We start from the raw sequence: 6875 nt of genomic DNA, 5'->3' as shown, positions 1-6875 counted from the left end.
GTTTTTCCTTCTGCCAAAGTAAACAATTTCACATTTTCCCAAATTATACTCCATCTGTCAGGTTTTTACACATTCTGTGATGATGCTTTCTTGTCCCTTTTTTTTCTCAGGGTTTCATAAAAGCACAGGTTCCAAAAAGTTTGTGTTCGATGGGTTTCAGGTCCAATTTGATTATAGCTAACAGATACTGCCTCAGGGAAAAGGCTTTCAAGTTTAAAAACAAACACTTGTACAATGAAAGGGGAGTGGTCAGGGGGGTTTGGAGGGGTATAGGCCGGGTGCTGGTAGCTGGGACTAGATCAGCATAGACAAGTTGGACGGAAGGGTCCCTTTCCGTGCTGTACAATTCTATGTCTCTATTTAAACCTAATGGCTGCAATATTTAACAGACAGGATATTTGAATCCAACAATCTAACGGGTGAAATGTTGAAGTTTAACGGGTGGGATATTTGAATTTTAAACAGTGGGATATCCAAATCTAATGACTAGGATATTTGATTCGAATGGACGGGATATTAAATGTTAAAGAGGATGAGCAGTTGAATCAAATGAACGTCCACTTGAACCTAACGGTCTTTGATTTCATTCGGGAGCTCCTTACGTCCAACCTCTACGCATGCACCTCCCGAGGGAGTGGTGCGCAGGCGCAGCCCGGAGTCGTTTGCCAGTGCAGTGTGTCAGGCGGAGTCGGTGCCGCTGGGTGATGGGTAATCTTTAACGGTATTCGTTCTGTCGGGTGGGGTAAGGAAAACGAAATGTACTTTCTAATGTCTGAAAACGGGGTTGCTGCTACTTCGGCGGAGGGTGCGCGGGAAGACGTTAGTAGAGAGAAAACAACAAGCAGCCGAATGGAGACTACTGTGGTCGGAGGGAACTGCTGTGGAGACCCCCATCCCCCCGCCCCCATCCTCCCCCATCCTCCCCATCCCCCATCCCCGGGCAGCCCGAGGGGTGTGGGAAAACCTTCCCCTTCCTTACCGCTTCTCTTCAATGTGTGACCAGGGATTTTAGCAGTTCAGCCAAACGCGAGCATTCATGGTGCAGCGTTTTGCCCTAACCACTCGCGATGCTTTATTTATCCTTCCTACCCTCAGTTCGTATACTCTGTGCGCATCTTTGAACAGTCCCACCGTATCTGTTCCATCACAGGAAAGGAGCTGTGATTCAGTGTCACTCGGGTGTTGGGCCGGGTCCTATCTACCATTTTCGAGGATATTTTCTACCCCATTGGGAAATGTTGGTTAAAAGCTGTTTCGATGCAGTTTTTATTGTTCTCTTTGGTCACATTTCATGCTTATGGACCTAGTGCTGGAAAGTGGGGCTAGTGTAGATCGTATCTTGTATGGTGGTACAATGGTCTGAAGGGCCTCTTCTATACTGTATGACTCTAGGTTTGAAATATTATTTAAATATTTGTCTGTTGCAGTTGTATGATTGTGTTAGTGTTAAAACTTAAATTGTCAGCCAGACGTTGTGAAATTGAGGGATTTTGATACAAAGAAAATGATTTGAACCATAAATATTAGGAAGGCTTATTTTGTTCCTGTATCAAATTCCATTCCCTAGTTAACAACTTCATTCCTCTCTCTGGCAACTGAGATAAACCTGGCTGACTGCAATTTTGATGTCATTGAGATGTACAGCATGGAAACAGACCCTTCAGTCCAACTAGTCCATGTTGACCAGATATCCTAACCTAATCTAGTCCCATTTTCCAGCACTTAACCCATATCCCTCCAAACCCTTCCTATCCACAGACCCATCCAGATGCCTTTTAAATGTTGTAATTGTACCAGCCTCCACCACTTCCTCTGGCAGCTTAGTCCATACATGCATCACCCAATGTGGAAAAAAATTGTCCCTTGCGTCCTTCATTTTTATAGAGTTTCCAGCATCTGCAGTCATTGTTTTTACCTCCTTCCTTTATGTATCTTTCCCCTCTCGGCCTAAACCTATGCCCTCTAGTTCTGGACTCCCCTAGCATATGTTTCTGAACACTCTTCCATACCCTTGCTAAGAACACTCATTTGCATACTCTTAACAGTATATAAGCTGATGTTGGTGTTGAAACATAGAAAATCTGAGATGGAATAGACAATTAATCCCTTTTGAGCATGCTGTGCTATTCAGTATAATAATGGTTGACCATCCAACTCAGGGCCCTGTTCCCACTTTCTCCCCAATGCTTTGATTCCTTTAACCTTAAGAACTATGTTTATATCTCAATGTATCTTTGTTATTGTACAAAGTTAAAAATCACACAGCACAGGTTATTGTCCAACAGGTTTAATTGGAAGCACACTAGCTTTCGGAGCACCGCTCCTTCATCAGGTGGTTGTGGAGGACACAGAAATAATAGCAAAAACTTAGTGTGATGTAACTGAAATTATACATTGAAAAATACCTTGATTGCCTGTTGAGTCTTTCATCTGTTCGAATACCATGATAGTTTCACTTTCATGTGTAAATCACAATTTTTTAAAAAAAGTTGCATTCTCAGGTTAACTGTAAAACAATTGGCGTTAGCTAGACAATATGTTGAAGGTGTTAGCTCCCTGTGTTCTCTGTCTATGCCATGATGTTTCGATTGATTCTAATCTAAAAAGTGAGATAATAGTTTTACATGAATTCATACAGTTTTTGAGCAAAGTACAATGTAACTCTGCAGGTACAAATTCACCCCACAAAATGTGTGTATGTGTGCATGTGGGTCTTTGTGTGTGTGTATGTGTGTCTGTCTGGGTTGTGGGGGTTGAGAGTGTGAGAGAGTATATATGTGTGTATGTGAGTGTAGAGTGTCTTAAATCTGTGAGTGGGTGCATGTGAGAGTGTGGGTGTGTGTGAGAGAGAGTCTGTGTGTGTATAGTGCAATGGTGGTCACCTGTAGTGTGACATGAACCCAAGGTCCTGATTGAGGCCCTCCCTATGGGTATGGAACTTAGCTATCAGCCTCTGCTCGGCCACTTTTCGCTGCTGCCTGTCCCGAAGACAGCCTAGGAGGATGGTCACCCGAAGGTCTGAGGTTGAATGTCCTGGACCGCTGAAGTGTTCTCCAACTGGGAGGGAACACTCCTGTCTGTTGATTGTTGTGCGGTGCCCATTCATCCATTGCCGTAGCCTTTGCTCAGTTACCCCAATGTACAATGCCTCAGGGCATCCATGCCTGCAACGTATACGATAGACAATATTGGCTGAATGACATGAGTACCTGCTAAGTCGAAGATGGGAGGTGTCCCCACGTGTAATCGTGGTATCCATGTCCACACTCATGAAACGTCTTGCAGCACCTGCCGTGACTGTTATATGGAAGTGTCCTGAAAGCCAGGCAGCTTGATATGAATAATGATCTATTTGAGGTTTGGCGGTTGTTTAAAGGCAAGCAGTGGAGGTGTGGGGAAGGTCTTGGTGAGGTGCTCATTCTCATTGATAATGTGTTCAGCTCACAAAGAACATGGCGTCGTTTTTCAGCTCCTGGGAAGTACTGAACAACAAAGGGTACCCTGTTGGTTGCAGCACATGTCTGTCTCCTGAGGAGGTCATTACGGTTCCCTGCTGTGGCACGTCGAAACTGGCGGTCGATGAGTTGAGCATCGTACCCCGTTCTTATGAGTGCATCCCTGAGTACTTCCAGGTGTCTGTCACATTCCTCCTCATCTGAGCAGATCTGGTGTATGCATAGGGCTTGTCCATAGGAGATGGCTGTTTTAATATGTTTTGGATGGAAGCTGGAGAAGTGTAGCATTGTGAGGTTGTCTGTGGGTTTGCGGTAGAGTGTGGTGCTAAGGTGTCCATCCTTGATGGGGATGCACGTGTCCAAGAATGAGACAGGTAGTCGAGAGTAGTCCATGGTGAGTTTGATGGTGGGATGAAACTTGTTGATATCACTGTATACGTTTATCAGTGACCCGCCCACCATGGATCCAGAGGAAGAAAATGTCGAATGTACCTGGTGTATAATGTTGGTTGGAGATCCTGCGTAGAGAAGAAGGCTTATTCGAACCTGTGCATGGAAGGCAGTAGAAGTCGCCTACACAAGAAGTACGTGGGATGAGGGCGTGTAGGGAACTTTGAAGGACTGGATAGACTTCCCTGCAGTGATAATGTTGTCTACTGTAGCAACACTGACATCTCCAAAACATGACTACGATCGACACCACTAAATGCCGGCTTAAAGTGGAGAGGATCTCCAAGAAGATAGCACATATCGACAAAGTCATCAAGTTTCTACAGAAATGCGGGCAAGCAGGAAAGATCCCAAAAGGATTACGGATCATGAACCCACTCAAGTCAACCTACAACACAGACTACGCAGAGAAACTTTGCCGCCGCACCTCTTGCAAACTCCTCAATCATCTCGTGCACCAACTCCACAGCAGGCGCCACAACCTTGAAATTCAGATGGAGTCCACGCACTCATCCTGAGCTCAGGATACAGCAGTACAACTACGCGACATTGCCAAACGGACAAGGCGACGAAACTACACCACTTATATGCACACCAAGAACAAAAAATTTGAGAAACTTTGTATTCTCACCAGTAATAGCAAAGCCCACCCTGGCACCACAGTAGACAACATTATCACTGCGGGGAAATCTATTATCAACTTATTGGACCACACCCTTTGACTGGAAGAGATTGAAGTCCTGAGCTGGGGTCTCAACTTCTGCCCCACCACCAAAATGGACCCGTTGGTTCTTGCAGCAGGCACGGAGGAGTTCATCAGACAAATGAGACTCCGGGAATTCTTTCAAGGTGCCAGCAATGATCCCAATGAGCTCACTGATGAACTGGAACAGTCATCACAGAGAACTGTAGAGGAGCGACCAAAGAAGGTGACAACTTGGACCCCACCGGAGGGCCGCTGCCCTGGGCTTGACATGTATGCTCAAACAGATTCATGATTCATCAGCTGTACCCACAAGGTAGAGCAAAATATCACCCGTTCACAACGCAATGCCATCCAGGCTCTCAAAACAATCACAACATTGTCATCAAACCAGCAGATAAAGGAGGAGCCATTGTCATTCAGAATCGAACAGATTACTGCAAGAAGTGTACCGACAACTGAACAATTGGTAACACTACTAGCAACTACCAGCTAATCTGACCAAAGAACACACCTGTGAATTAGATACATTGATCAGGACTTTGGATCCAGTCCTTCAGAGTTCCCTGCGCGCCCTCATCCCACACACTTCCTGTGTAGGCGACTTCTACTGCCTTCCAAAGGTACACAAAGACAACACACCAGGACGTCCCATCGTGTCAAGCAATGGGACCCTGTGTGAGAATCTCTCCGGCTATGTTGAAGGCACCTTGAAACCTATTGTACAGGGGATCCCCAGTTTCTGTCACGACACCACGGATTTCTTACAGAAACTCAGCATCCACAGGCCAGTTGAACCGGGAACATTCCTCGTTAAAATAAATGTTTCAGCATTCTACATCATCATCCCCCGCAATGGTGGGAATGTGGCAATAGCCTCCGTACTTCACATCAACAACTGCCAATCTCCAAACACCATCCTACAACTCATCCGTTTTATCCTCTATCACAATGTCTTCATCTTTGACAACCAGTTCTTCATCCAGACACATGGAACAGCCATGGGGATCACATTTGCACCCCAATTTGCCAACATCTTCATGCACAGGTTCGAACAAGACTACTTCTTCTCTACGCAGGATCTCCAACCAACATTATACGCCAGTACGTTGATGACATTTCTTCAGGACCCATGGTGGGCGGGTCACTGATTAAAGTATACAGTGATATCAACAAGTTTCATCCCACCATCAAACTCACCATGGACTACTCTCGACTACCTGTCTCATTCTTGGACACATGCATCTCCATCAATGATGGACACCTCAGCACCACACTCTGCCGCAAACCCTCAGACAACCTCACAATGCTACACTTCTCCAGCTTCCATCCAAAACATTATATTAAAATAGCCATCTCCTATGGACAAGCCTTACGCTTACACCAGATCTGCTCAGATGAGGAGGAACGTGACGCGCACCTGGAAGTACTCAGGGATGCCCTCATGAGCATCATACCCTGTTCTTAACTCCTCGACCGCCAGTTCCGACGTGCCACAGCAAGGAAACGTAATGACCTCCTCAGGAGACAGACACGTGCTGCAACTGACAGGGTACCCTTTGTTGTTCAGTACTTCCCAGGAGCTGAAAAACGACGCCATGTTCTTTGTGACTTTCAACACATTATCAATGAGGATGACTACCTCGCCAAGACCTTCCCCACACCTCCACTGCTTGCCTTTAAACAACCACCAAACCTCAAACAGATCATCATTGTTCGTAGCAAGCTGCCCGGCTTTCAGGACAACTCCATGCAACCCTGTCACGGTTGGCGCTGCAAGACGTTTCAAGAGTGTGGACATGGATACCACCATTACACGTGGGGACACCTCCTACCATGTATGTGGCAGGTACTCATGTGACTCAGCCAACATTGTCTATCCTATACGTTGCAGGCAAGGATGCCCTGAGGCATGGAACACTGGGGAAACCAAGTAAAGGCTACGGCAATGGATGAATGGGCACTGCACAACAGTCAACAGACAGGAGTGTTCCCTCCCAGTTGGGGAATACTTCAGCGGTCCAGGACATTCGACCTTCGGGTGACCATCCTCCTAGGCGGACTTCGGCACAGGCAGCAGCGAAAAGTGGCCAGGCAGAGGCTGATAGCTAAGTTCCATATTCATAGGGAGGGCCTCAACTGGGTCCTTGTGTTCATGTCACACTACAGGTGACCACCATTGCACTATCTATCTATATATACTTGTGGGGTGAATTTTGTACTTGCAGAGTTACATTGTTCTTTGCTCAAAAACTGCATGAATTCAT

General features: G+C 46.1%; 1 protein-coding gene across 19 annotated transcripts in view; it reads left to right on the top strand.

Annotated features, from left to right (window-relative positions):
- Positions 1–668: 668 nt before the first annotated feature.
- The window catches only part of mpdz (multiple PDZ domain crumbs cell polarity complex component), a 368137-nt gene continuing 361930 nt past the window's right edge, over positions 669–6875 (top strand). For all 19 annotated transcript variants that reach the window (XM_087996853.1, XM_087996875.1, XM_087996857.1 and 16 more), the window contains exon 1: positions 669–742. The gene's annotated coding sequence lies outside the window, so the exon portion shown is untranslated. The remainder of the gene's footprint in view (positions 743–6875) is intronic.

The sequence above is a fragment of the Chiloscyllium plagiosum genome, unplaced genomic scaffold, assembly GCF_037043375.1.
Source record: "Chiloscyllium plagiosum isolate Xiang-an unplaced genomic scaffold, Cpla_swu_hap1 HiC_scaffold_2, whole genome shotgun sequence".
In the NCBI taxonomy this organism is placed as follows: Eukaryota; Metazoa; Chordata; class Chondrichthyes; order Orectolobiformes; family Hemiscylliidae; genus Chiloscyllium; species Chiloscyllium plagiosum.
This window is presented reverse-complemented; position numbering and strand designations above follow the sequence as displayed.